The sequence below is a fragment of the Coptis chinensis genome, chromosome 5, assembly GCF_015680905.1.
Source record: "Coptis chinensis isolate HL-2020 chromosome 5, ASM1568090v1, whole genome shotgun sequence".
Taxonomy (NCBI): domain Eukaryota; kingdom Viridiplantae; phylum Streptophyta; class Magnoliopsida; order Ranunculales; family Ranunculaceae; genus Coptis; species Coptis chinensis.
In genome coordinates, this window is record NC_141460.1 from 64,942,369 (window position 1) to 64,959,890 (window position 17,522).

At 39.0% G+C, this 17,522-nt stretch overlaps 1 long non-coding RNA gene and 1 pseudogene across 1 annotated transcript; both read left to right on the forward strand.

The window, feature by feature from the left end:
* The first annotated feature begins 1,737 nt into the window (after positions 1–1,737).
* On the forward strand, positions 1,738–2,723 carry LOC147498357 (heat shock protein 90-2 pseudogene; annotated as a pseudogene).
* A 318-nt stretch (positions 2,724–3,041) lies between these two features.
* Positions 3,042–4,123, forward strand: LOC147498358 (uncharacterized). The gene is made up of 3 exons (XR_015194283.1): positions 3,042–3,256; positions 3,392–3,540; positions 4,053–4,123. It is a non-coding gene; the product is annotated as an uncharacterized LOC147498358 (long non-coding RNA).
* Positions 4,124–17,522: the final 13,399 nt, after the last annotated feature.

Consider the following 17,522-nt stretch of genomic DNA (forward strand, 5'->3'; position numbering starts at 1 on the left):
TGTTTAAAAGACCATACGATAGAGAATATTTTTGATGCTTACAAGTATAGGTTTTGTTGATGAATGGAGAATCTTTGAGTTGGATCGATGGCATGAAGATGCGCTTGACTATTGTTGTTGTTGAGGAATAAGAGTAGTATGATATAGTGCAGGTTTTAGTCCCACATTGAGTAGGTAATAATTGTAGTATGTCTACTCTCATATATTAGCAGAGTGAGTCCCATGTAATTATTTACCCTATGTAGATTTTAACTTGGTATCGGTGTCCTAGGGTTACAGTTGGGGATTCATGTTTTCGGTCATTGGCGTAGACAAATCCGCAAACCGATTGGTGATCACAATTTTCCTCGGTCACTATTAGGGTTATATTTCTCGATGGTTTTGGTGCCGTGGTTTTGTCTTTTGTTTGCTTCTTGTGGTCTAAAGTCCGCACACCTTGCCACCTTGGCAACATGTTTTGATTGATGTTGGTTTACAATTATCATGGGATTTTGTCGGCATGATCCGTTGTTCTCGAATCCGCTTTCCCCTGTTAATCTTCTACTAATTTCTTTGGTGATACGTTGATGTCATCTTGGTTCACCATGGTCGGAAGCCTTGGTAATGACCATCTTAATGTGCTTAGAGAAAAAAGAAAAAGAAAATATGGAATTGTTGCTACTTGTGTGTTTTTGTGGTCGTAGGTTGTGATAGAATACTCTCTTATGAACACTTTTTTTTTTGCTGAAATTTCTAAGGTTCGAGCTTGTTTTAGTGAGCCCTCTTTTATTTTGATTGATATGGTAAGAGCTATTTTAACGGACATTACTTTAAAAATTATCCGTCCATGTATCGTCCGTGTCAGATACGTATCTACGTGTCCATGTCGAGCACGGCACGGACACACTGCATGTGATATATCTCAAATGTGAATGGAGACTCATTATACAAGTTGCAAATGTGTACGGTGCTGTTTTATACAAGTTGCTGTAATCTTTACCACAATGTCAATGCACTATTTTTGAAATTGTGAATATACTTTCTCCGTCTGCTCGTGTGAAAGGACTTTTCTTTGTGTTGACAAAGCTAGATTTGATGGACAAGGGAACAAATCTTTGTTGATGTAAGTATTAAGATCCTTTTCATTGTGAACGCCCATTAACCGCACAAAGTAGAACTCTTTTGGTCATATTTTGAATTTTTCACTAAAATTCTTTCTCCCAAAGACTTCATATTTGTTGAAGTTATTGGTGAAGTTTCTCCCAACACTTCAGATTTGTTGAAGTTCGGTGAAGAATAATTTCTTTATCTCTTGGATTTTAATATATCTTTGATTAAAGATACAACACTTGTTTGTATTCATATTTGTTTTAGCTTATTTTGCTCCTCTCCTATTACCTTGCTTGGGGTGCTTCTACTTTGTTGGATTGACTCGAAACATATGTATTTGTTTGTTTTATTGGTGAAACCAAAAAGGTTCTTGAAGGAAGAGCATATAGGTCGCAACATCCTTGGGTAGGAGTTGTGAATCGCTCTCGGGCCGATATCAATAGAAATGTGGACATGATTGTCGCGCACGGCGTAGGGAGCTTAATACTTTGCAAGTAGTCCCGATAACAAACACTTAGTAAGTAAAATGGGTCCGAATATCTCGCAAAAACTTCACAAAAGGTAAGATACTAATAAGTTTTGTTTCCCTTTATCGATTATATGGTTCAGCATTAAAAGGATATGATACACTTGGATGGTATCATGAATATGGAAACTCATTTTTGTACTTTTATGTTTTGCAAAGACTTGGAGGCGTTATTAGGCACGATACCAAATATCACATCCTTGATTAACAAAACCATTGATGAACTTGAATCTGAGATGGACCACCTTGGCGTGCCTATTGCTCTTGACGTAGGGGTATGAACAATGTTATCTCATGTTTGTCTTGTAGTGACTTTTGTGTTCACCGATCTAGTTATCCAGATAATAGAGTTTTGAGTTCTTAGATCTAGCTATATCTATGAGAGTTCTATGAGGCTTACAACAAGTTCTATGAGGCTTTCTCCAAGAACCTGAAACTTGGCATCCATGAGGACTCCTGCACGTAAACCAAGCTTCTTTGAATTGCTCGTATCATCACTCGACCAAGAGTGGTGATGAGTTGACTAGTTTGAAGGATTATATGACTAGGATGAAGGAAGGCCGTAATGACATCTATTACATCACCGGGTGAAAGCAAGAAGGTCGTGGAGAACTCTCCTTTCCTTAAGAAGCTCAAGAAGAAGGGTATTGAGGTCTTGTACATGGTTGATGCTATTGATGAGCATGTTGTGGGCGGCTTAAAAGGAATTTGAAGGCAAAAAGCTTGTCTCTGCCACAAAGGAAGGTCTGAAGCTAGATGAGAGTGAGGACGAAAAAAAGAAGAAAGAGGAACTAAAGGAAAAGTTTGAGGGTCTCGCAAGGTGATCAAGGATGTTCTAGGTGACAAGGTCGAGAAGGTGATTGTCTCGACGTGTTTGTGGATTCTCCCCGCTGTTTGGTGATCGGTGAGTATGGGTCGACAGACTAACATGGAGAGGATCATGAAGGCTCGTGCTCTCGAGGGATTCAAGCATGGCTGGCTACATGTCTAGCAAGAAGACCATGGAGATCAACCCCCTGAAATTCTATCATGGAAGAGCCGAGGAAGAGGGTCGATCTTGATAAGAATGACAAGTCGGCTTAAAGATTTGGTTACATTCTTTGTTTGAAACCCGCCTTCTTCTCACTTCGGGTTCGGTCTTGATGAGCCCAATACTTTCGCAACAGATTCACAGGGATGCTAAAGTTGGAGTCCGAGCATTGACGAGGACGATCGATCTTGAAGTGACACGACATGCCACCATTGGAGGGATGTTGATGCCGAGGGAAGCAAGATGGAGGAAGTTGATTAAGTCTTCACCTATCTCATTTTAGTACTTGACATTTAGTATATTTGGGGTATTTGGTAGTGTTTTTATTTATGTTGAGTGTTGAAACTTGAAACAATAGTCTCAATGGTAGTGATTTTGGATGGTCTGTATGTTGTTTCATCATGTCGGTTGTAGGTTTTGGATGGTTATTTTGCTACTCTGACAATTTTATATGCTAGTATACAGTGTTTGTCTAAAATCTATCTTATATCTATGAGAGTTCAAGTTCATAACCAAATTTGCTACAACTTTACCTTGCAGGCTCATTTATATACTATCTTGGAACTTTGTCGGGCATTTGACCAAATTTTCAAGGAACATCTAGATGGAGGGTAAGCCCTTCTCAAAAGCTTTGATCTTCCCTCTATTTAACCTAGCCCCATGTCCCCACTGCTGATTTTCGTAGACCAAATAAGAGTTTTTAATTTTTTTTCATTAATCAAACTTTTCTTTATGATGCAAAGTAGAAGGAAGACGAGTTCATATTTCCAAATATATTTGAGAGACCAATTCCATCTATCTTAAGGGACTACAGTGCACCTATTTGTCTTGATTCTGATCTCACTCAAAGTGACCTGCTTTTTCTACTTGCGCATGATTCAGATGAATTTAATCGGTATGTCTTGTCTATTACCCTTTTATTGATATTGTCAGGAAATACATAATATGTTAAAACAAAGCACATTGTGATGGGTATATATGTGTTATATAGTTGGGAGGCGGACAAGTCTTGGCCGAAAGCTTATGCTTAACTTAGTCACTTTTCAAAGAAAACAAATCACTGGTTTTGAACCCAGAATTTTTACATGGACTCAAAAGTCTTCTATCTGACTCCAGCTTGGATAAAGTCAGAGCTGTAACGATTACTTGAGATTTAATAGAGTTTTTGTCAAACCCATATATATTTACTAGCATTGTGGAACATCTCCCTCGGGGACTTGGGCCTTCCTCTTAGAATTCTAACAGTTGTATAGTTGCATACCAATGACTGAGGCACCGTATATCTGTTTCTCTGGGTAGTTTATTCTTCATAAACTGAATTGTTTCAAGTTGATTCTTGCCAAACAGATGAATGAACTAAATCCACTAAAAATTTCTACATCATGAAACTTTTTGTGTATAAAACAGATGATATTGGCTCCCCATTCTACATCGTCCCGAGAGTTGTTAGTCATGGTGTTTTATGCTTTAGGAGATGGAAAACAGCCCTTTTCCGACGGCATGGGTGCTATCTCTCCAATGCCTTCTTGGATTGGCTTTTGTGTCCGTGTTCCGCTTTGGCGCCGCGAGGACCGGGTATGATACATTTTACTTGATGGGGGCATTGAGAGCCTATTGTGTGAAGTTGTGTTAGTATATTTAGAGTCCTAACGGTCACTTTCACCGTTAAGGCACTTTCTACATCTTTGGTTACTTCTTTGTCGCCTTTGGCTCTTCACTCTCCTCTCAAGAAAACTTAACCAAAATTTGGACCTGCGGGATTGTTCGACGCGACAAAGATCGGTTCACCCTCTCTTGCATAGAAGGTTACCGCTAAAATAGGTAGATCCATATTGATTTCTCATCAAAACAAAGTACATCTTTGTCGGGCCTTTACAAGCCGGAATAAGTTACAATGCAGGATCATTTACTCATTAGTTCTAACTACTACTTGATAATTTTTAGAATTCATCGCAAAGGTGCTTACTCTTCCTGGAGATGGGGAGATCATGGATATGATGGAGGTTGCAAATCCCGATGTTGTTCATGCTGTCAGCTCTTTCATCAGGAAACTTCTTGCTTCGGAAATGAAAGCTGAATTTCTTAGCACAGTATGACATCTTCAAATATAAATATATGTTAAATCAAAATAGTATTTGCTTTTATTGTTCTTATTCTCTATTCATTTGGTCTTCCTCGCTTCATTTAACGCATCACATGTTCTAGGTTGAAAATAATAGGAGTATTGAGCCTTACATCTTTGACCATGCTAATATCTCCAGACGTGCTTTGAAGAATATTTCTCTTGGTGACTCTCCAAGGGTTTTGTTTGTGTAAGATGGATGCAGGAAAACTTGTTATGCTATCAAGTACATTATCCGACTGATCTGGTTTTTGTTCCTTGTATAGCCTATCTTGCTTCTCATGAAGATCCGACATTGTCAAACTATTCTTGCATGAGTACAAGTCTGATTGATTTTCTAGTACAATGTTTCGATCTTGTAAAAAAAACAGAGTGGTTGGTTAGGCTGTGATAGGTTCTTAGATTAAATTGATTGCATCAAGTCAGGTGGATAGGTTCTTGGTTGGGTGATTGTGTTCTCTTTGGCTCGCCTCGCATCATGCAGATTAGATTTTGTTGGTTTATGTTGGCTCGTTACAATTTTTGTATTTAGTGTAATATTTGTAATTGGAGATGATATTTGTGTGATGAATGTGATTTTAAGATACGTTTAATCTTTATTTGATGATAAATGACTAGGAAAATGGTATTATATTGGGATGATATTGGCAATTTTATTTTATTTTATTTTTATTATTTTATTATTTTATTTTTTTAATTATTTTGATAAATGGGACATCACTTTTAAAGTGATGTATAGAGTTATTTCACATCACTTTACAAGTAATTTAGAATCTGAATAAGACGTCACTTCCTAAGTGATGTTAATCGGCCTTATTGATTTCACTTAAAAAGTGATGTTAAACGTTATAACATCACTTGTGGACATCGATTAAAAAGTGATGTAACGTTATAACATCACTTGTGGACGTCGATTAAAAAGTGATGCAAAGTTATAACATCACTTGTGGACATCAATTAAAAAGTGATGTGAAGTAACATCACTTATGGACATCGTTTAAAAAGTGATGTGGAAACCCTGACTTTTCACGTCGCCACCAGTTACATCACTTGCAAAAGTGACGTCGTATATTTTTGACATCACTTATGGAGTGATTTTAAATGTCTTTTCTGTTGTAGTGGCATCATGTAACAATAGGAAAGTTGATTACGACGACGCGTGCCAGTGGAATAGGGATACTAGGAATAGACCGTTTGAAATTAAACGTAGGGGTAGTATAGTAATAATAGTAATAAAATGAAGTTAAATACTAATTGGACTCAAATGTTTCGGATGAGATAAGAATTGAGAGTAGAGATGAAATTGGAGTTGGAGAAGAATCCCACCAGCACTAGAAAACCCGCTCGTAAACCTATATAAGTGCTGGGGCCGCACATCCCAATCCATAAAAACACTTTACGCTCATCCAACAAAACAGACGTAAGCAGAATTTTTTTTGACATCGCACAAAGCTCGTCCTCTTCCGTAGTACTGCCGCTCTAGAATGCTGTGTTCCGTCTCAATCAGGTACGTTCTCTCACCATCATCTCTTCTCATATATCTCGCTTTGACACTGTAGGCTCTTGATGACTCACACTTGGGGCTCTAGAATGTCCTGCCCTTGAAAGTGGAGAAACCCTAGCTTGACCTTCAATCACCATAGCAATCCGTTCCCTGGCTACGTTGTCTGCATGATCAACAGTAGAGGGTGCAGCAAGCGTACTCCCCAACATCTCACTCATCAAGCCTACGGGAGTAGGAGATATCACCAAACACCCCTTGGCCCTTGAAGATTCAACCCGCCTAGGTGGGGAGCTTCGGGTGGTATGAGGGAGATTTCTCTCGACTTCGAGAAAACCCGGGGGGGAAAAATGCATGGCGGTGCTAATTTTCGTGGGTCATTTCCATCAGCAAAAGAAAGCATGCGAAAAAGAAATCTCGCCGTCTTTGCCCATAGAGAAAACGACCTTTACCTTGGCTTGTAAGGTCAACATGGGTGGCGACAAAACATATTAACTTTGGTTTGTTTGTAGACCCTCCAAGATCGGGCCGGAGAAGATGGTGAGGTGGCCATACCGATGGCGCCAATAAACAGAAACATGATACAACCAAACAAGATATGGTGCAAATACCAGGAAAAGGGGCACCGTGATTTGTTTTGCCTTTAAAAAAAAAATTCATCGGAGTTAATAAATCCGGTTTTGAGCAATCCGATGAGTTTTTTTTATTTTTTTTTTTTATTTTATTTTATTTTTTTTTTTTTTTTTTTTTGCAGGTAGAAACTAACCGCATTATACAAGTGAAAAAAATACTTTTAAAGAAAAAACTTCGATGACGATCGCAGACTTCGTGAGGTTGAAAGAAGGTGACAGATACAGCGACTACCTGAAACCGCGTCGATGGTCGCTTAAGAAAATACAAAAAATACTAGTACTCGAGAAATTTGAGATAGATGAAGTGTACGAATTTGAAATGAAAGTCAAAGAAGATGAAGTAGTAATGGCTTATACACAATTAAATTGCAGGAGTGCAATTTTGTTGAGTAAAGAAATTGCGCAATTATTGGAGTGGTGGCAAATTGTACCGAGACAATTGCCAATATCGTTCTGGTTAATCTTTACGAGAGCGCACCATTTACAAAATGAATTTAACAGAAGGTTTGGGGCTCAAGATATCTTCGTGTTGATACGGCTGAAAGCCATACTGACGAAAGGATACATAAAATTTGAAGTTGAATTCAAGGATTCAAACAGAACTTTTAAAGGGTTCCCAAAAGTATACACCGGATAGGATAGATTTCTGTACCGCTTGCGAGGGAAGTGGAATCCAACAGAGATTTAGAAGACGAAAACAAAAACTTAACCGAAACGGATTTTCGGTTGTAGTGATTATAGCGGCGAGATCGTACGAAGACTTTGGGAAAACCTGTGAGATAATGGAATAACACAAACACTTAAAAGCAGATGTGATAGAATTAAAGTCACTCATAGCGACCAAAGATCAGGAACTTAAACGTGCGCAAAAAGAGGCAGAGAAAAATAACAAGCGAATGACAGATTTAAACGAGCAGCTCGGCCAATATCACGTGCAAATGGCACATTGTGAATCATCCGTAAGACAATTAACAGAGACTTTAATAGAAACGGGAGATGAACTAGAACGTGAGAAGATGAATTACAAAGATTTGTATGACTTGTATATGTGAAAAGTTTGTAAGGAACCATTGGATTTGCCCAAACCAATGATCATGTGATTGTGCGTTTGTAATACCATAGAGCTAAAAATTCTTTTTTAATAAAATAAAGTATGTGTTGGCAATTGAATATCATTGTGATGTCAGATAACATACCTGTGGAAAATTGACAATATTGTTGAATTATATAGATGACTCGAAATAGAATGAAACGCTAATGAATACTAACTTTAAGCTTGCAAAATTAGATTGAGCTTAAAAAAATGCTCCGAAATCCGAACAAACCCTGTAAACGGGTAACTTCATCGATGTTGACATAGTGCGCGAGTAACCGACTAAGCGAAAAAAATCGCTCAATTTAGATTGACGAAATGAAATGTGGTAAGTTCGTCAGATTTTGTCGTAGCGATAATACGACTAAGCGAGCATAACAACATTCAACTTAGACTGTCGAAATTAAACGTGGTAATTTCGCCAGAGTTTGTTGTAGTGATAGTAATGCGACTAAGCGGCGTAAAAGCGTTCAACTTAGATTGACGAAATTAAACGTGGTAATTTCGCCAGTTTTGTTAGTTTTGATAGTAATGTGATAGTAACGACTAAATTTGTTGCGAAAAAAGCCGCTCAACTTAGATCGACGAAAAATTAAACGCGGTAACTTCGCCATATTTTGTTGTAGCGATAGTAATATCGACTAATTACGAGCTAAAAACGTTCAACTTAGATTGGCTAAATTAAACATGGTAATTTCGCCCGATTTTGTTGTAATTTGGTCAGCGATAGTAACGACTAAGCGAAAGTAAAAGCGCTCAACTTAGATTGATCGAAATTAAACGTGGTAATTTCGCCCGTTTGATTTTGTTTGTAGTGATTATAAGGTTCGCTTTGGAGAACCAAAATCATACAATTGAACCGAAATGAAAGACCCCGCTTCTTTATTGATTACCGAAGTCTTAAAAAATGCAAAGATAACAACGAAAAATACATGCTTGAACTGGAAACAAACTAAATATTGTATTATTTTATTTCTCCAGGATAATGGAAAAACACAACTAAAATCTACTTATAGAACTTGCGCAGATGAAACACATTCCACGGCTTATCGAGAACATTCCCATCTAAATCTTGGAGAAAATAAGATCCTTTGGTGGCAGGGAGATCTATGATGTATGGACCTGTCCAGTTTTCTCTAAATTTACCGGAATCTATCAACCTCGTCTTTCAACAGAGTACCTAGTCATCTTTTTCAAACACTTTAAGTCGAACTTTCTTATCATATTTTCGTTTCATATCAGCTTGATAACGAATTAACTATTAAAGACCAACATCTCTTGTCTCATCAATCAAGGCTTTGGCTTGAGCAAGTGCTTGATCATTCGACTCCAATTCCACGTTAGAAGTTCGTGTGGTTGGTGTCATCACCTCTGTAGGCAAGACCGCCTGCATCGTAAGCAAGATTAAACGGAGAAAATCCAAATGAATGCTTAGGTGTGGTTCGATAAGCCCACATAACCGCGGGAAGTTCCTTAACCCAATTTCCTTTGGCCTATTGAAGTCGCCGCTGAAGCATTGCAAGAATGGATTTGTTAGTAGCTTCAGCCTTGTCCATTAGCTTGAGGATGGTATGGTGCGAAAATTGTGATTAATCTTCAAGTCGAACAAAATTGTCGAATTTCTTCAAAGATCAAATTGTTTGCCATTGTCGGAAGTCAATGATGTTGGAATACCGAAATGACAAACAATGTTTCGCCATAAGAATTTTTAACATTTGAAGCATGGATCCGGGCTAAGGGCATAGCTTCACCTACTTGGTAAAATAATCGGTTCGACGAGTAAAGAAACAAACACCGCCAGAGCTTTCGAAGAGGACCGACGATGTCAAGACCCCACTTTGCAAACGCGACCAAGGGCTCAAGATTGGATGAAGTTCCGTTCTTTGGAAGATTTCCTATATTAGCATATTTCCAAAGGAACACACTTCTCGGATAAACGCTTAGCATCCTTTTGCATGTACGGCCACCAAGATCCTTGTGTCATTGCTCTATGAGCTTTAGACTTAAGCCCGTGAGTGGTTCCCACATAGGCCTGAATGAATTTCCGCCAGGACGAGCAAACCTTCAACTCTGTTGAGACAACGAAGCATAGGGTTAAGACTTGTGCCTTTGCGATAAAGTTGCAACAGACCGTTCGAAGTCGATATGAGACAATATTTCCAAGCATCGCGTTTGACACGATCACCCACTTTATGATCGGGAGGCAAGATGTGATCATGTAAATATATGATATAAGGAAGACGCCAATCATCTTCGTCACAAGGTGTAAGCGGAAAACTTAGCTCTATATCAGGAACCTTTGGAGCATTGTCAACTTCATGATCGTCGTCGGTATGGATCGAGACAATATCATTGACAGGATCATTGTGGTAATCTGATAGCATAAGTTGTGGATCAAGCGTTTTCTCTGCAATGATAGCTTGATTATCAAGATCACGCTTTGGCGGCTTCCGAAATCGACAGAGAGATATCAAATTGGCATGACGTGATTCCTCAGAAAATGTCTGAATGAAAAAACAACTCTGAGTGATGTACATATCGCACATATCCTCAATGGACAGATCGATACTTGGTTCCTTTTGAAATTCAATGGTAATCTGGTGAGGCTTATCTGACTTAACTGCCAAGGATAAATATGCGAGAGAATCCACATGTCGCACGTCATGACGCGGACGCTGTACAATACTGATAGAATCAAAATTTCGAGCAATCCGATGAATTAAGTCCACATAAGCCGCCATGCTATCGTCACGAAATGCATAATGATCCACCAAACCGGCTAGCTTAATTAACTTAGAATCTGTGAATAATTGTAGCTTAGTCGCCCCCAAGTGAAGAGCAGTGCGCAAACCGCAAATGAGAGCTTCATACTCGGCCTCATTATTTGAAGCGTCAAAACCCAAACGCACTAACTTCTCAATTTTGTCTCCATTCGGTTGCAAGATTACACACCCAATACCGGAGCCATACTTATTATGTGAACTATCAGTGTAAACAATCCAACAATCAGTAGATACATCTGATAAGTTTGGCAAATCATCGTCCCTAAGAGGTAATGGCGTGTTGTCGACGACATTCTCTTCGTCTAGTAATGCGTCAGACATAAGAATATCCTTAATTGGAAAATCAGCCATTAGCAAAGCCAAAGCTTGTCATTTCTCAGCTGTGCGAGTTTCAAACACAATGCTATAAGCGCTAAGGTAACTTTCCCATTCTGTGAGGCTTAATTTGATTCCCCGAAAGCATTGCGAAAAAGCTTTCACAGTGGATATTCGGTATAAACTTTGACGACTCGTCCGTGGAAATAAGGCTTAAGACGTCGGGCAGCATGAACCAAGGCCAATGCAATTTTCTCCACTCGAGAATATCTTGTTTCAGCAGTTGTAAGAGTCTTGCTAACAAAGAATATAGGACGACCATCGCCACCGTTGACAAATAAGACGGCACTTACGGCATGATCAGTGGCGGCTAAATACAGACCTATAGGCTGCCCCATTACTGGACTGGCAAGAACTGGAGGTTGGACTAAGTATGCTTTCAATTGACGAAATGCAAGTTCACAGTCCTCCGTCCAAATTGATGCGTCTTTCAATGTTTGGAAAAGAACGCATCGATCGACGTATACCGAGATAAAGAGATTTAGGGCAGCCAAGCGTCTTGTAAGTCGTTGAATTTCTTTCTTTGACGTCGGAGAAAACATTTCAAGGATAGCTCGAATCTGATCCGGATTTGCTTCAATTCCGCGTCTAGTCATCATGTATCTTAAGAATTTACCAGATGATAAACCAAAAGAACACTTAGCCGGATTCAAACGCATGTTGACATTGGAGAGTCTGTCGAAAATAGCTTGCAAATCAGTAAGATGATTAGGTGCTTCTGTAGATTTGACAACCATGTCGTCGATGTATGCTTCGAATCTTTTTCAAGTAGATCGTAAAAAAATAGTGTTGACTAGCTTTTGATATGGCTGGCTCCGCTTTTCAGACCGAAAGGCATTACCGGTAACGAGAAATGCCTTGGTCTATAATGAATGCCGTGAACTCTTGGTCCTCAATGAATAACGGAATCGATGATAACCGGGAATAAGCATCCAAAAAGACAAACGGCAAAACCGGATGTTGCATCGACCATTTCAGATATACGAGGCAATGGATACGGATGAACCGGACAAGCCTTATTGAGATTTGTGAAATCGATACAAACACGTAATTTGCCGTTCTTTTTAGGCACTACGACAACATTTGACATCCATGTTGGATAAGTCACAGGCCTTATAAAGTTAACAGACAAGAGACGGTCGATTTCGTCTTTCACTTTCATCTTTCTATCGGGGGCCATCCTTCGGGGATTTTGTCGAACTGGCTTTGCATTGGGATCAATGTCGAGTTTATGACAAGCCACCGAAGGATCTATACCAGGCATTTGCTCTATTTGCCAAACAAAAACATGATTATTCTTCCGCAATAACAAAATAAGCTCTTGTCTCTCCGCTTCTGGAAGTTCGGCTGAAATAAAAGTAGTCTCTTCAGGGAATTGGCCAATTTGAACTTCTAAAAGTGGATCGACTGTCGGGGGTCTTTCAACATTTCTATTGGCAGAGTAAACTGAAGGTCCCGGATGCTGTAATTGCTATTTGACGGCGTTGGAACTTAGAGTAGTTCGTCCAACAACTTCAGACTTCTTATAATCATCGAGAACATTGTCGTGGCAAATTAGAGATGCCAGTTGATCGTTACAAGACCTTTACGGACTTTTATTGAATGGGAACTTGATGGCTTGATGATATGTTGAGACGACAGCTTCCATATAATGAATCCAATCGCGACCAAAGATGACATTGTAAGGGGATTTACAGTCCATCAATAGGAAATCAATATTGACTTCCTTCTGTATAAGAGTGACCGGGAGAGACACCTTTCTAACGGAATGAATAGCGGTACCATCAAAACCAACGATAGGCGCATTTTCAGGGGTGACCAAGTTATCAATAAAATGAATACTGCAATAACACCCAGAAAACATGACGCTAGCTGAACTACCAGTGTCGATCATTATACGTTATGCGCTTTATACAACCGATATATCGCATGCAGTATCACGACAACATCATAATGAGGAACATGCACCCATTAGATCTTGGTCGCTGAAACATAATGGTTCATCTTCGGTGAGTCTCCGTCGCGAAAACCTTCCACGAAATTGATCCCGTTAACTTCGTAAGAATTAGACAGATATTTGACTTTAGAACGGCGAGCATTTTTCGGTGAGTATTGACAATGAATCAATGATGGCATGTCCAACCTTAATGACATTGTGATCGATAGTTAAAGCTTGAGTTGTTACTTTCTTCGCACATATTGATCAAGTTTCCCATTCTGCACAAGCTTTTCAATTCTTCCCCGCAAAGACCGACAATTCTCCGTCTCATGACCATAATCTTTATGAAATTTGCACCATAACGATTTATCACGAGTTGTTTTAGTGTCGTCGCCAAGGGAAAACGGGCGGAGTGAGCGGACTCTTATCCTTGATTTTGTCGTAAAACTCGCGATATTTGGTATTAAGCGGAGTTAATTCAAAATCGAAAAAGGCTTTCCCGTCCCCGCCCGCCGCGTGGAGTCTTCTTTCTTATCACGGAGGCTTCGACCGGGTTGTTGTTGATCAAAAGTCGAATTCTTCGCGCTTATTTCATCATCATTGAAATCCTTTCCTTTATTATCTTTGTCACGAAAGTTCGAAAGCGGCCGTGTCGCCTTCAACATTGATAAATTGTTGAACTTCGGCCGGTATAACGACGCCGGGAAGATGGAATATCCCGAACAAGAGAGTTGTATAACCCATCTTTATCAAACAAGATAGCTTCTTTAAAAGCGTAAACCACCATTAGATTGGATTGTTCAGAAATCTCAGCTGCAGCTTGGCGGAAACGAGCGATAAAATTACGGAGAGTTTCCTCACATTGTTGCTTGATGTTGAAAAGAACTCGGACTCCATTTGGACGTTTTAGATTATGATGAAAACGTCTTGAAAACTTTTCGGTTAAGTCCTTGAACCGACGAATAGAGTGCGGAAGTAATTCACTAAACCATACCAACGCTTCCCCTTTTAATGTAGAAGGGAAAAGTTTGCATTTTAAAGCATCATCACCTCTTGATAAAACTAGTTTGTTTGTGAAATTAATCACATGAAGCATAGGGCAACCCTCGACATCATCATATTGATCAAACACTAGTTGTTTGAAGTCTTTGTTATGAGTAGCCCTTTAGACGGCGAGAGAAAATTTGTCCAAAATACCATCTTCAACTGCCAGATTTTCTAGTGTCGATTCAAAAGGATCCCTGTCCAGAAGAGCTTTTTTAATCATTTCTCTGACACGTTGAGGAGTCATCAGATCCGTATCTGTTGGATTGCAATCATAGTCACGATTATGCCTATGGGAGCGAATAGAACGAGAAGAAAACAACGAAGATTCATCGTTTCCGTGTCGAGATGATTGTGGATGGTACTTTGGGCTTTTAGTACGATAATGTTCGGAATGATAAGAACCGCGTTGCTGAAGTGTTTCACCATACTGATGGTTCTGATCATGAGTGCGATCATTATTTTGTTTGCCACTCGAGTTCCTCGGGACTTGCCGATAATTTGTAGGACCGTGGGGTGTAGTCGGACGATTATTAGCAGTACCTTGCCTACCGAGAACGTGACCAAGTGGGTGGAGATTTCTCGGCGGAGGTCGGGGAATTCGTCGCCCATTACTCTTAACTCGTTGATAGCTATTGCGAATATCGCGAATCTCATCCTCACCACTTAAACGATCCCACACACTTTTATGTCGCGGCGCGGTGTGACGTTAGTGGTGTGATGATACAACATCATCTGCTAGTGGAGCGAGTCCTTTAAGATGACGCTTGTAGTAATTTTTCTATTTGCGGACAGTTTTTAACTTTTGAAGAAGTGCTTCTCGAGACATATGACTTACATTAACTGCATCAGATACTGGAGAATCGTCAGAGGCAATAACCTCACGCTGAATAATTTGGCGCGTTGGTGGAACGACAAGATTAGAAGGTATTATCTTTGTCGGTATGCCAAGTTGTCCTTGACCATCATGTTCGTGATGATCGTCGGTAATCACATCGGGACCTTGAGCTCTTCGAGTATGCGTCATAACTTTCGCAGAACGTGATCGAGGGTGTAGTATAAGGACCGTAGACAGTGCCAATTATGTTTCGACCAGATATGATCAAAACATCAAGTGTTGATAAAAGAGACGAAGAACGTAGAAAAGTAATTGGAAAAATGATGGTGATCGGGGGAATGATGAGACTGTACCTTGCGGTTGCCTACGTACCCAAATTATCAATGGGATTAAGTCTCAAGAACGTAGTTTTGAATGAAAAATAGTTTGGTATTTATATAGGTAGAGTAGAGAGTCCTTGTAGCTAAAGTAATCTTGTAACTTAATCAATTGTGATAGACTATAACTTTCAACTGATAATTATCTCTTTGATAAGAAATGAATCTGGACATAAATCAATGTACATTAGTGGCAAGCCATGTGGCTAAGGTTCAGCCTTAGAAACATGAGTTAATGGGCCTGTATATTGATCCATGGTATTGCAAATTGGGCTTTATCCCTGTCGATTAAATGAATAAAAATAGAGACCCCTAGTAATGGACGTTTGCCACGTAGGTGGGGATCGAAACAACAATGAAATTTCACATAATAGTTAATACACGTACACATGTATATATAAAAAGTCCTAGCCTAAAGCCGAGCACGCTAATAACCTTAGACCTATCCTAATAGACCTATTCTTAGCCAAATCAAAGGTCAAACTTGGTCAACTAGTCAATGTCAATCTTGGTCAACTGGTCAAAATGTTGACTGGTCAATAGCAGTCAACCAGTCCTAAACTCATCTAACCAAAACTCAAAAACTAAGGCCCAAAAGTCTTTAACCTTTCCCAAGCCCAACTAAAACTTAAGCCCATATGGGAATATCTCAAACAAACCACTCAAGCCCACAAGTATTTCGACCCAAGCCCAATAAAAACAGGAACAACATCGCTACCTTCTTTTTCTTCTTCCTCACAGCTCACCACCTCCACCGAATAGCCACCATCAACCACCAACCCTCCTCCACTCTAAACCCATCGGTTTTAATCCTAATAAAAAACCAAATCTTTTGACACAACTAAAACCCAATTCTATCACTCGTCAGAAATCTATCTTGATGCCATTAACGACATCTTAGCTACTTTGACAACACTCAACCAACAACCAAACCCCACCGAAACCGCTCGGTTTTAATCCCCAACAAAAACCCAACATTATGGTATAGCCAAAACTCGATTTCCCCACTCCTCACAAATCGCGATTTGACTCCATTACTGCCTTTCAAAGCTTCGCAATACCCAATCAAACACCAATTCAACATGCCCAACACTTCACAACAACAACCAAAAAATTTAAACGACCAAACACTTGATTTAAAACACAACAACCCATATATTCATTCGACAGTATACCACAACCCTTACAGCCAATCTACACCGGTAGTATAAAGGTATTCAAACACATAACTTTAACTGTAAAGAGAACAATCTTGATAGAGCACATAGAATAATCTATAACGGCACATAATGAATAACACTTACCTAACACAATTATAGTTATATGAAATCAGTTTTTTTGTATACGCGTAGTTATATAAAATCAATTTGTTTTGAGAGAAAATGATACCCTAAATGAAGTTCAGTGAAACATTTAAAAATCTACTCACCTGTGAAACACTTCTGCTATCAGCTATCTATCAGTAGATTTCCAGGAAGAATCCTCCCTTCTCCTGTATGTGCAAAACTTTATTTTTTTTCTCTGTGTAAAATAAAACTCTCTCCGTGTGAACTCCTCTGTTTGTTCCTTTTTGTTTTAAAACCCCTGAAAACAGGGATGAAGGTAACTCTTTACCTACGGGGTTTCCTATCCTTAACTAATATTTATCCTATTTTTTGTTTTATCTATTCTTATTATTTTTATTATTATTATTATATAAAACTAGGTTCAAAACCCTGATTCCAGTCTTTATTAACCTAAAATCCATTGACGTTATAAATTACGTCTAAATCCCACCCGATTTTTAAAAGTGTCAAATAAAAGTTTCATTTTCAATAAGTCACAAGAAAAAACCAACCGTACTTTATTTGTTTTTTCAAAATACCATATATACCCTTTTACGGTATTTCTTATTCATTTCATTAAAATCCCAAAATTGAACACATTAAACTTCAATTCCAATGACAGAAACGAAATAAGAAGAAGAAAAGAGTGTCATCCAATTAGATGAAGAAGTAAAAGAAGGAGACTTCAAAGAATTAGAAGACTTGTTTTTCAAAAAAATTGGTCATTCCATTCCTTTAAAACCTCAACCTTTCATTTTCGATCTTCAAAACCCACCAACACATCCATTAACAGTATCAGAAAGTTATGTGGCAAGAACTAAGAAAGTTATCGAAACAAATTGGTAGGG